This window comes from Egretta garzetta, unplaced genomic scaffold (assembly GCF_000687185.1).
Source record: "Egretta garzetta isolate BGI_Z169 unplaced genomic scaffold, ASM68718v1 scaffold573, whole genome shotgun sequence".
In the NCBI taxonomy this organism is placed as follows: Eukaryota; Metazoa; Chordata; class Aves; order Pelecaniformes; family Ardeidae; genus Egretta; species Egretta garzetta.
Genome location: NW_009259180.1, coordinates 229,575 through 243,385, shown reverse-complemented (window position 1 = coordinate 243,385; position 13,811 = coordinate 229,575). Strand labels below are relative to the sequence as shown.

The 13,811-nt window shown below is 37.9% G+C and overlaps 1 protein-coding gene across 1 annotated transcript in view; it reads left to right on the top strand.

Moving 5' to 3' along the window:
• Positions 1 to 13,811, top strand: part of GALNT18 (polypeptide N-acetylgalactosaminyltransferase 18) — a 245,384-nt gene that overhangs the window by 228,156 nt on the left and 3,417 nt on the right.

Below are 13,811 nucleotides of genomic sequence, written 5' to 3'. Positions count from 1 at the left end.
AAGTGGCAAGGTGACTCAAAGTGTATCAGTGTTTCCACAGAGGGACATAGGTTATCCTGAAGACAAAACAGGTTCCAATAGTTGGAAGCTAAAGACAGTCAAATCTGGTCTTTCAAAGGAAGGTAAGATTTTCCTAAAATAAGAATTAAGGCATTGGAAGTTTACCATGTCAGCTGCTGACACATTGGTTGCTTAGGATAAATAGAATGAGATTATAATACTTTCTAAAACAAGTACCTGATTCAGCTTCTGTGGCAAATTTAAGAGCTAGTGTGAGTTTGACTGGTCCCAGTTGCTCCTCTGCAGTGTTGAGGCTACAAATCTGGTTGCCTACTCCAGTCCCTGGGCTGAGGCTCACCATTAAGGTAATTTTATGCCTGCATTTAATTTTTCTGTATCATCCATGTGGGTTTGCAAATACCTTTTCTGCCAACTCATTAGGTTTTTTTTACTTTGATTTCAACAGCCATGATCAGCATATTTTAGGACATTGGTAATACAGTTTAGCATCTACCTTAGTGCAGAGAGCATTTGGACAGTAATCAGTAAAGCATTCTATTAGCATAATTTGTATTTACACTTGAAAGTAATCCAGATCTTTGTCTTTAAAGGGTAGCTCTCAAGCAGCTGGAAAGACATCCCAGCTTTCGCTTTCAGTCTCCTCAAGGGCAGAATTTTAATTATATCTTCTCTCAAATTGTAACAATAGTCTTGTCGGGAGGAGGTTTCACTGTGGCCATCTTTGCACTTGATTTTTGGTACCGTTATAAAAAAGTATAATTAACATATTTATTTAAATAGTATTTAATACATTTTAGTACTGCCCACCTATTCAGTGATTGCTCTGTATAACCCAACCCTTTGGTGACAATTAATGGTTTCTACTCCAGAATACTGCTGCTATTTTGTAACACTAATTATGTTAATCTGATTTGGGGGACAGCAGTAGAATGCATTGATAATTTCACCATTAAAAGCTTCAAAAATGGTATTTAACTACTTTAGGTTTGTTTTCTTTCTGTATTTCCATTCCGTGTTCCAAATACAGTCTCCCAATGAAGGTACAGTGCTGTCGTTAAACCAGACTCTATGGATTGTACTGAAGTCTTCTACAAAGAAACTTCTGCCCTGCCCAGGAGAAGTGAAAGCTAATTAGTTATTTCCTTATGATAAATTAAGAGACAAATGAAATAATTAAAAGCTTGCTGTTCAAAAAGGATTTTGTTAATACCCAATGCAATTAAAACGCTGTTATTTCTCAACATACAGCATGGTACGCAGCCCCTTGTATGTTCTGTAAGTTAGAAGAAAGCCAATTAGAGAAATCAAGGCTTGCCAAGATCAACTGATGAACTCCATTTGAAATGCTCCCATTTAGTCTGGTGAAAGGATGTGTTTCTGTGAATAGACTGGAAGCTGACTATCTGAGAAGTCTTTTTTATTACTTTTTTAAAGCTCTGGTATTTATTTTCCATATTATGCAGTGAACGGAACTACTGAAACTAAGCAGGACTGTAAGTATTGATGCTTATGTAGTCTTGAAGTTTGTGAAATACTAATTAAAATGTAGATGCTGGCCATAGCTTTTTATAGCACCTTCATTTGGCTGCAAGTATGCTTTGACTTCTCTAGATTCTCTAGCCATTCAACAAGAATGTCTGAGGATATCGATGATTAGAAATGTAGCAGTGGGAGTAGAGAATTGTCTCAGAAGAGGAATGGGAACAGGACTGACTTACCACCCAGAGCAGGATAAACCAATTGAACTAGATTTCCCTAACCAGCACAAAAATCAGTATTTGCCCTACATTCCAGACATGTATCTTAAAATCTGAATGAGGAAAACTTTCTAATTTTTCTGCAAAGCACACTATATTCTGCGAGGCACCATGATAGTCTGTGGTGGGGCGTGGATTTCAGTCTGGTTGCTAGAAGACTGTACAGTTTTTTGGAAAAAGGACTCTTCAGATAACATTTTCTTCCTCCCTTGCATTGTTGAAATGTAATGATGAGAGAAATCCTTATGACAAAAGTAGAAAATAGGGGTCATTCTCAGCTAGTGGTCTTGCTTTATTATTTAATTCTTAATTTGCATCTTTGATTAGAGGTGTGTATGTATATATCAAACTTGATTTCTTTTTTTAAAAATTATCTTTTACTTTGGTTTTAAAATTTTAAGTTACGTGGCTACCTTCAGTTGGAGGCAGCTGGAGTCAGACACGCAGATGTCCACTGCTGCCTTGTGGACAAAATAGTGGTTTAACCTGCATTTATATGGAGGGAACCACCACCAGTACCTCACACTGTTTTCATTCTGCATTGTGTTGGCTGACTGGATGGAGGCCTTGGGGGACTGCGTGGTGTCTTTCTGTACAGGACAAACTTGCGTCAAGCTTTCAGAGCTTGTATTATGTGTTTGTGTAATCAGGATCCATCTGAGCAAATTTCCATGCTCCACAGTTTTGTACAGCTGCCAAATGTAACAAGACCCAATAAAATGTAGGCTTCAGTGACATTCTTCTTCCTAAGGCTTCTTCAAGTGTTTATAACTGTAATTATGTCAAATTATGTAAATTAGCCCTGAAAAGATTCTCGTCAACTGGGTAGTGTTCAAGAATTTTATTGTTCTGGTTGTTTGTCAAGTCTTCTCCTAGGGAAATGCTTATGTTGGGAATACTTTTATGCTGGGAAGTCTTCTAGGTGTTTGACAGTTCACCTAGTTCAGTCTGCCTCACCTCTTTTTCATTTAATCAGAACAAAGTTAGACAAAATGTTAGCAAAATAGTAAGTAATCACCAGAAATTACACAAGGCAGAGAGGATAGAATTACAAGGTACTAAAATGGTCAGAATTTTACTAAAATATTAATTTAAACATGCTACCAAGGAAGCTGCTCTGGCATAATGAACCATTAGGAAAGCAAAAACTAACTTCAGTTGCCACCGAGTTCCCCATATTTAGTGCTAAACTGTTGATCCTGCTCACCCCCTGCGAGCTGTTCATGGGAAGGAGCAGGGTATACGTGCGACGTGCCGGCAGCAGCAGACTGCTCCCCAGTGTAACCGAATGCTTGCGGGAGGCATCAGGTGAGCAGCACATGTGCACGACAGCCACGGTGCGTGACAGCTATGGTGCACGGGCACGGGAAGGTGGCTGTCCTCAGGACTGCCGTGGGGGTTGCGTTACATGGTCTGTTGTGTGACAGAGAAGGGGCTCCGATGTAGGAGATGGAAGCTGGGTCATCCAGAAAGTACACTTACGGCATGTTAGGAGTCCTCCAGCAGCATAATGAAGGCGAAAGGAGGAAGTTTTTCTGTAATTACTCTTTATCTTGAAGTGTCGTCTTGTTTATATTCAGATAGGGACGTGACCGTTTCTTACACTTCTAACCAGACTAGCTCCGCTGTCACAATTTGCCGTTGTCAGAAACGTGACAGGTGAGGGCTCTGTGTAAAAAGAGAGGAAAAATGTATAAGAAAAGGACACAAGGCAGAGCTAAAATCCTAAGAGATGAATCCTTTTAAGGCTGTTCCACGCTGAATTCTTTTCAGAACAGCAAGCTCTGTTAAATTCAGTAATTCAATTTCCAGTGTGGTTGCCATAGAAAGGTAAGAAGAGTATGCACCTATGGGGATGGACACTAACTGCAGGCCTCGTGGGAGGGAGAGGCTGTGCAGAGCCCATGCTCAGCACTGTCGCGTACCCATATCCACTAGCAGTCGCACCTGCCTGCAATGCTAACGTTGCTTTTACATGTTCTGGAGAACTGTGCTTCTAGTCAGTGCTGGAGGTTTCCAAAGGAAATCTTCCAGTTCAGAAGTGTTCAGAGGCGGTGCTTTATGCCGTCCTGAGAAGCTGTAAATAAAATTTGCTGCTGACAGATGTAGTTACCATATGTATAACTTCCCAAATATCACAGAAGGCATTGCTTTGGAAGGAAAAGGGAAGACAGATGAGAGCAAATTAATTACTCAGTTGTTACAGTATTCTACAGATAAACATGATGATTCATATCTCATTTAAATAGGCATTAAATAGTAAATAAATAGATATTCTATGTAGCTATGTAAAGAAATAATAGACTTGAAAATTACCGAAACCATTTAAATCTTATTCCTCCTAAAGATTTTAGCCTTTGCCAGTCATTCTGAATTACTCTTACCTGGCTTTATCTTATGAAATTAAAGGATGTGCAGTACCACTGCTAGCTAGAACCACAACCCACAACCACATCCCAAACGAGTAAGGGAATGCAGGGTGCAGACTGCCTGGCAGGATTAAACTGGAGGCCCATGAAGCAAGCAAAGAATCTCTGTGCCAATTTCATATGCCCCCTTGCTGAGCAAACGCAGTGCAGAATTGGAGGCTAACAAACACCATTAACCAGCAGTCGGATTCCTTTTAATGTCCACTCCCAGTTTTCAACCCATACATTAGCCAAGGACATTGGTGTACAAGAGGGATTCATTTCAGAAGAGCTGTGTGTCTAAGGGAACAATTGGCCCCATGAACTTCTTCAGATTCTTCCATTATGAGAGCCACAGGGTAGAAAAAGAGCATCATTAATTTCTCAAGAATTTGAATTTATGCTGTACTTCTAACCCAAAGGATGCAAATACACTCAATATGTATTTGCAGTATAAGACATGCAGTACTGCTATACAGCTATGTAATTATGCAGTGCTATCTGCCTGGCAGCTCAGAACAGAAAGTCGTTGCGATTGAAAGAAATACGGATTTTGATCCTCCAGGAGAAATAAGGAAAAACAGAACCTTATTATTCAATTAATTGAGCCAACAGACTAGGTTAAACCCCATATTTTTACTGAGGTTATCTGATTTTTCAATAACCAGTGGTGCCAAGTAGTCAATTTTAAACCTAAACCACAAAAGGGCAATTCCACAAGCCCCAAGGGCCCCAGCGCAGTGTTGGTGTATGGGTTCAGCACTTTTTTTCTATACTTAGCTACTCATTGCCCATCTTTGATGAAATACTACCCTAGCTTGCCTGTACTTAATATTTTAACTAACTGGATAACTGCACAAGGTGTTACAGCTGGAGGACAAGGAACCTGAACCATTGTTCTGCTTAGACGTGAGAAAGCGATAGCTAATTTTGTAATATTCTTTTTGCTCTAGTAAATTTGTCCCAAATTCACGTGCAACTTAACCAATATTCTTGTCATACTAATCACTTTTTAAAAACAGGTATATTGGAGTATTTGGTTTTTATACTCCTTGAACTATGTCTTACAAACTCTTTAGTCCCACTTATACAGAATGGAAATGTTTAGAAGTACAAAAATCTGAAAGCATTCAGTCTTTCTCCATTTTGAATACTTGATTTCAACTTAAATATGAAAATTCATATGGAAAACACATGCAGAAAAAATATTAAATACAAATATTACTATATAATATTGTGTGATAACAACGGGTGTTAAATTTGCTTGCAGTTATTTCCTTGTATAAGTTTAGTCTTCTATTTGGGGTAGTTTTCTAGTAGCAAGTTTTAATCTTTGCAAATTAGGCGTAGAACTTGCCAGCTAGGAAGTTTGTGTGTGAATACAGCAGTAAAATGAGCTTTTAGTGGGTGCATTTCAAGTCTTCTCTAGCATATCACATTATGCAGTATTTACTCTCCTGAGGACTACATTTAAGCTCCAAAGACACTTGTGCTGAATTAATTTAGAAGGAAGTTAACACATACAGTGTTTCTCCTTCAAAACAGATACCCGATTTGCATATTTTAGCATATCATTTTAAACACATTTATTTACAAAGAAATTATGTGTTCTCGTTCCACCTGATTTTTCCTAATTTCAGATGTCCAGATAGGCTCCATCCAAAAATTGCAGATGACAGCTTCTGCTGACAAAGTACTGCATGGTATTATAGTGACAGACATGCAGAGGAATGGCCAAATCCAGACAGTTTTCCAGAACTTGACTGATAACCAACACTTACCAAATGAAGTGGCTGCGTTTCAGGAGATCCGAGCTCTGTTCTTGGTCCCTCCTTTGCATTACTGGAATAATCACTTCATGGGTTATGCATTCCTCAGCTGCAAGATGGATGGAAGTATTTTTACCTTTAGCATACATCTGTTACTATTTCTAACTTCCCAGACGAAAACAAAACTCTGTCCTGATCAAGGCAGTAAAAGTTGCATCTTTAATTCCAATGGAGACAAGAACAATATGTATGTAAGCAAGGTCTGGCTACGAAGTAACACCCTACAATCCAAGATGCAAATACTTGAGAAAAATGTTCACTTGGAAGACAAATCAGGATTCAATAATGATATATACGACCAGAAAAGAGGGGTTTTCTGAGATGATCAGGCCATCTGGTCTGGCATCCTGAACTTGACAGTGACAATACCCACTATAACAGACAAAAAAAATAGATTATTTCCATTATTATCTGAGTAAACTGTGCAAGGTTTGTGCTGCAGCTGCAAGGACATTCCTTTCTCAATATCAATTATAATCAGCTAACAGAATTGTGCGGTTACTAGGGAAAAAGCCATTTTCAATAACTAGATACTGTGACTAAAGTCCCCAAAAGGCCAACATAAATTCCCATGTTAGAATATGCAGATCGATTGAAATACTAGTGCAAATTCATTTCTTAATTTTCTTCAGTTGGCACTCAATTTATTTCTTAAGTCTCTAGAGATTGGTTTAATCATAAGCATATAATAACAATGCAAGCCGTTCAGTTTCAGGGTTAAAATGAGTTAGGAAGCCTTCATATTGAGCACTCAGATTAGAAAATGTAGACTAATTGAATATACCACACACACAAGAAATAAAATTGTCATTCAGTATTTTTGTTTTCCGAAGGAGTTACATTTTAGTAAGAGTTGCATCTCACAAAGAAATAGGAACACGTTTTATCCTCTCATCTAAACCCCATAAATCTTTGGGAATCTGTTAAGGTGCCTAGGGAAAATGTCTTGTCTTTCCTAGAGAAAATACAAGAATCTTGGGTTTTCTAATTGCGCTGAGAGGAGTTTCTTATTTGTTTGGCTGAAGAGGAGTAACTATGTATTCCCAATGCTATGGTTGGTACATAATAACATGAACTTTTCTTCTTTACATTAGTTCTCTAGGTATGCTATGGTAGAACAATATGTTCATCCACAAGGAGAAAAACAGGAAGAGTAAGGAAGTAAGGTGCTCTTAGGCACGATCTTCAGGTGCGTGCCATGAATGGATTTTCATTACCAAAGTAATACTGCATCTTATACATAATCAAAAGTGGGGAAGGAAGACTTGTTAACAGGAGTTTTGCACAGACAAGCAATGCAGAACAGGCCTTAAAAAGCAACATACACAAACATATACAGTTGCTTCAAAATCAAACAAAAAGGTAAAACTTGGGAATATGCAATTTGCCACACCACAGATCAGGAAATTAATGAACTAGATTAATTACCTCATCTAGAAGACTGCCTCAGGCAGTGGTCAATGCTTGCTGTTTCACAGAAGTGAGCTCTATTCTGAGCCAGCAGGTCACTGTAACACCAGGAGGATTCCCTTCTTGACCCCTAATGTGCTCTCTTCATGAAGACTGAGATTTCATTTGTCTAAATGATCATCTCAGCATGCTTATAAAAAGTTGTCACATCAGCGCTCTTAAAATTAACACAGCTCACTAAAAACATCTAGTCAGTCACTAAACACGGATGCATGCGACAATGAATCCGACAGGTTTCCTGTGCCTACGTAAAATCACAGTAGTTGTTGCAACTTTCTAACTCTAATCCTTTTTTTCCTTAGAAAGTGCATTTACCAGCTTCACACTGGTATTCACAGGTATTCATACTTTTGATCACTGAAGTCAGATACTGCTGCTTTTCATTTACATCCTAAGCAAAGTCCTATTTTTTTTTTGGTTTAGTATATTTCATAATTCCCCACCATCTGAATATTCCACCACACTTTGAAGCATCTTTGTTGCCTTTCTTTGTCTTCTACTTTAGACATCTTGAAGCAAGCCTAGATCAAAGCAGATAAATCAAGGCTGACTTGTTTGCAGAGGTCATTTATATGTAATCTCAGAATGAAAGAGAAAAAGGTAGCTTTTCTAGGCTTTTCACAAAATCTATTTGTAAAACATGCAAATAAAGCAAATGTATCCAGCACTCCTATCTTTTTCCTAGTTATTTCATAACATTTTTTTCTCTACACAGGCAGCTACTGTATGGCACAATCCATCCCATGAAAAGAAAGCTTGTATAAGAAAAAGTTTCTATTCTTTTAATGAGAGAAAAATTACCCTGCAGAAAACATTGGTGCAGAGCATTAATTTTGGATTCTTTTCTATTGGCCAGGTCTCACCCAAGACTCCAGAGATGTGTAGAAACACAGGATTTACTTGTATCTAACACTCCTGCTAGTAAAAGGAGGTAAAAAATGTAGCAGTAGTTGTTGTTAACTTACATAGTGTAGAAACACATCTTCAGTTCTAATTCAGAACTTCAGAGTATCACCAAAGCTAGAGCACTAAGTAGCCAGTGACTACTCAGGTTAGCAGGTTCTGCATTTAAAGTTTTCTGAATGCCACCAAGTCGGACAGTAGGCAGTATATGGCACAGGAGAAACACTTAGAAATACCATCCCCTTTAATAAGGAGAAGAAAGTTCAGAAAATGTCAGCCTGAGAATCATCCATCACCAACATGCAATTCTGGAGCTTACCCTTTTATGAGTGCCAGTTCTCAACAAGGCATTCGGTTTATTCCTATATGAATTGGCCTGTTAACTTGCTCCTCAGCGCAGCAGCTGTCATCAGAAAAGCCACGTGCGTTGTTATCAACCGCATAGCACGAAGCTAGTTTTCCCTTTTCTACAAAGGACTTGCTAGGTAATCCTAGCTCTCAGAAGATCTACATAGTACATCATCATCTGGATTTGTTGCCAAAACAAAACCAAACAACATGTTCATCTGTAAATCCTGCATTTAGCCATAATTATCAGGGCTATGTTCAGATAAAAGATTTTTCTTTTTAAACTAATTCCCACTGCCCCTCTTCCCCCCAGAAACAGTGTTCGATAATGAATTTTAAAAATCATGTTGTATACCTAGAATATTTTTTTCTGCAGATGTTTTTCTAATAATATGTCAGAAAGATTTCCTGGCCACAGCTGATACAGTAATGATTTGTCTTTATGTTCTGAAAAATCCCTAATGATCTTTCTAGTCTGGCTAATGTATTCTACTCCAAAGCCTGCTGCAATCTTCCTAGTTTTATCACCATTTTCTGTAGTAAAATACGTTTTCAGCTATCGTACCTTGAACAGCTTCTTTATGTTTCAGTGAAGGCTTGAATTTATTTCTTTGCAAGGTATTATTTTCTTAATCTTGCTATTAACAAAGGCCTTCTGTAATCTCTTAGAAATCTGTGATAAAATTTTATATAGATATGGAAAATATTAGATAGGTATAAATCCATACATTCCATTTCTTATTTTTATGCTGTTTCTCTGTAATTTGTTTTCTATTTCAATTACATTCTCTGTATGGAACTGCATTTCCTTTTGCCAGGTTTAATTGCTTTTATTTAAATACTTTATTTAACAGTATTATTTCCACACCCTGAAGATTTAACTATTACAGCTTTAGAGGGCTGTGCTTGGAACCTCTAGACGGCTCTACATTCATGTAGCCAACCTAGATTAAACCAAACAGAAAATGGTTGCACAGTCCACTAGGTACTAAAACCTAGTTTGGACATACAGATTAGGCTGTGTCATGTGATTTGTCACAGCTGCAGTATTAAAAATTTGTTGCAGCAATATAAAAATTTAGCATTTATGATTATGTAAAATCTGAACACTCAGAGGTCTTTGTAGGGGAATGAGACAAAGTGTGATATAGACATTAAATTGTAACTGTTGAGCAATGCATCCAAGTCCATTGCCAGAGGATGTTTCATAGTATTTACTCATTGGGTACCAGCGAGGGGAAGTAAGACCTTTAAGAAATGGTATTATGACTCCACCTAAGTTTATGTTGTACACAGCAATTAGTTTTAGTTGATATTGGAAAAAGAAATTCACATTTTAAAAGTGCCTGGTAAAGATTCTCATTTGCCTCTCTAACTGTAAATAGTAATTTAAATAGCTGACAGACACCACCTTTTTAATATATAACACTGCTGTATGTAATATTTCATACATGTAATAGCAGTTAAATGCATCTTATTTTCACAATAGTCATTATCAAATATATTAGGAACCAAGTACCTTTGAAGAAGAGCAACAGCTAACAATGTACTTCACTGAGGAATATTTCAATTTAAAGTTAAAATTAATTTTTGAAAGATTTTAACAACAACGAGTATGTTACAGAATCTGCTTAACTTACAGAGCACCTGTTCACCAAAGAGTTGGAAAATTTGTCAGACCGCTTTAGATTTGAGAAGGAATTAATCAATTACCTATATATACCATTATATATAACTATATCCTTTATGCAACTATAAAGCAGAAATTCTAAACTCAGTATCGTCATGCAATATTTCCAAGCAAGGGGCGATACTGAAAATACATTAATTACTGTATGGGATTAATTATTCACTTTTTCCCATGAACACTTTCTCACTGCAGCAACATCCATACAGAAGTGACCACACAGAAGACAAAATGACTTGTAAAAATCAAGTAATTTTTTTAGGACTAAATTTGGTGTGCTAACAGTCACTGAAAATTTATCCCAGTATTCTGGGGAAATGAATGAGAAGCTCGTGCACTCTGTTTGGAGTGGCGATCATCTGTATTATCTGTACCTCGGCATAATTCTTTGATTCAAACGTACGAAAGCAATAGCGAAGAGTAGAGTTTCTGCCTCAAAGGTAGAGCAAACATGTAAATATTTGAGGTCACTGATTGAGGTACAAGTAGAAAATTATAGAGTAGTGAATGCAACAATCTATATAGCATATGTGATATGGGATTAGATACACTTATTAACCTTGTAAGACCTTTTACTGAAATAGCTGGGGTTAGGCAAGCTGGTAAAAGCACTTTTTTTCTCTTTTAGGTAGAATAACCTGAGCTTTAATGTGATGAGCAAAAAGTAGGTTTGAACTCTGTAATAAAAGTGTACGCTTTACAGTAACTGCTTAAAAAGAACTATCAGTCTGATTTTCAGTAATGCTGACAACCTCCAGCATTCATTTAATATCCCTCATTTCTACAGGTGATCAAACCCTCTCTTTAAGTTTCAGGTCCAAGAGCTTTTACTAGCTTATGAAGCCCTGGTTCAGTCTAAAGCAGCAACCTTACTTCCCCGTTTTCCCTGTCGCCATTGCTGTTTCTGGAAAATTTGGAGATCTACTACAACAGCTTGCAGCTCACACAACCCATCCCACCTACCTAAATGACTGGCAGATGTGCCACCACATCTAGCAGATGTGCCAAGTATAAAACAATGACTAAATTGACCAAGTCAATTAGATGTTGTGAATTGTTTATTGGCTTTAATGATGCCATATATCCACATGCTAATTCTTCCTTTAAAATACTTAAACTGTATGAAGTAGCATCTCTGTTCTTTTCTTGCCGAGTACTTTTTTACTCATGTATCAGAACACAACCTTGACAATCTGACCTCAGAGTAACAAAGAACAGAAAATGACTTGGTTCTTACTGAAGAGAATTTTTACTGAAGAAAATTAGAGAGTAAATATCATGGTGAATTTCTATTAAATACAGCCAGGAGAAAAAAACAACAAGATTTTACACCATGAACAGTAAAGTGTTATCTGATTAAAAGGCCTGTCACTCAGCACTAAAGATAAGTAACCATAAGGTGAGATTTTTGACAAGAAAACTCATGAGCTGTTCAGAACATTTTTGATCTAGGTATATGTTTACAGAAACTTCTTAATGCATCTTTTGTCATAAAGTCAGAACATGCTTTGTCTTGAGGGGAGTTTATCTGACGAGCGTAACATGGTGTATAACCCCAGTTCTGCAGTAGCAATGGTATGGAGGGGCAGGAGTTCCAGGTGACATGGTGCACGTGCGCTGTACGTATTTCTTTTCTTTACAAAAAAACCTGTTCTTAACATCTCTGGTATTTGCAAAGAAAGCTGTACCAATGCTCTGCCCCACTTGTAGCCCTCAGGATAGAAGGCCTTCTAGACATATGACAGCTTTCAACTAAGCCTGGTTCTGCAAGGACCAGTAACACAGAGAGGACACATCCCACTTCACTGCCCTGGAGAACAAATAGAGGAAGGGAGCAGTTTGGGAACTGTGCGTCCGCACCTCCCCACCCCCAAAAAACCAAAACAAAACTCAGAGAACAGTTCAGCAAAGACTGTCTAATTACTTTGCACAGCTTATTAGCACTCCAGCTCTAACCTAGAATATGCAGGTGTATAATTACAACATGCTGCTTTTTCTAAAAGCAAGTTGTTTTTTACATATGACAGATTCGCATGGGACTGCCTACCAAGTGTGTCGGACCATCCTTGTACTGCAATGGTTTGCAGGCACATCAAATGGTATTCTTAGATGCCATGTTACTGGATAAATTCTACTTTAGTGAAAGACTTGAAACAAAACCTCTTACACATAGCAGCTATGAAGAACGCACAATAATTCTAAAGGAAGTCAAAAGTACTGCTTTCCACTATGTGTGTTACATCGCATTCCAATAGCTATTGGCCATAACAGGATGGGTGACTTGAGATACATGTTTACATTAAAAGTACGCTTATGAAGCACTCATCAGTTTTATACCCGTCTAAGGCTACCAGCAAGAATTGCTTCAGTTCGCATTGCAAAACCCATCGAGTTTTCAAACTTGTTAGTGCTGTCATGTCCACTCTATTTTTGTAAAATAGTTGACCTAGATATTTATTTATCCTCTTGAGACTTCTACTGCCATTTAGCTGCCTTTCATCATCAATCCTGATCCTAATGCTATTCAACTGGGCAGAATTCCTCTTTAACTTGTTTAATCCTATAGATTTCTATTTTATGTATCATGATGAAAAACATTATCCTAGGCTATCAATATTTTGCCCTTAAATTGAAAAGTAGAGGTCTTACCTAGGATGGGGAAAGGGAACCAGACAGGCAGCTTGCCTTTCACTTAGCCCAAAGTGGAGTACTACGATAAACCATTTTATGGTGAGCGAGTGGTAAAACACAACTGTCAGAGTTTATACAAGTTTTACTAAATGATTATAAAAAAAAGAAATAACTAAAACGCTACCTTTGTCTGCATTTGGCTTTAGGGTTCCAAATACTAATGGTGAGAACAGACTGCAGGAACCATTCAGGAATACTGTAATTTGGAGGCCAAGCCAGTCAGAGCACCAAAATGTAGCATTAGCTTTCAGTGCGTCAGTCCTGCTTGCTCGCTTCTTTTAGTGGAGTCAGTCAGTTTACGTGCTTTAATGATTAAACAACATACTGGTTTGGGACTTGTATCATATAGCGGGTGCACTATAGTCAGGCCCCTACAGAGAATAGACCACTACCACTGTTGCAGGCTTGCATTAGGGACATGAGGGGGAAAGGGGGGGAAAAAAAAAAAAAAAAAGGAACACAATTAAGTGTTTTAAGGAAATTTTAAGTATGCACTATACAAACCCTTCTCCGTGTACTTCAGAACAATTCTTTCATGTCTATGCTTACTGAAAGGAACCAAAGCTGTGTAGACTGCATCCTCTCTGAGGGATTAATCCATGGTTCTGCACAGACCTCATATCGCTCAGGAGCTGAGTTGTTCTGTTTCTAACAGGACTTGAGCCTTTAGGTTTCTCTTTTGTGTGTGTGTGGGGGG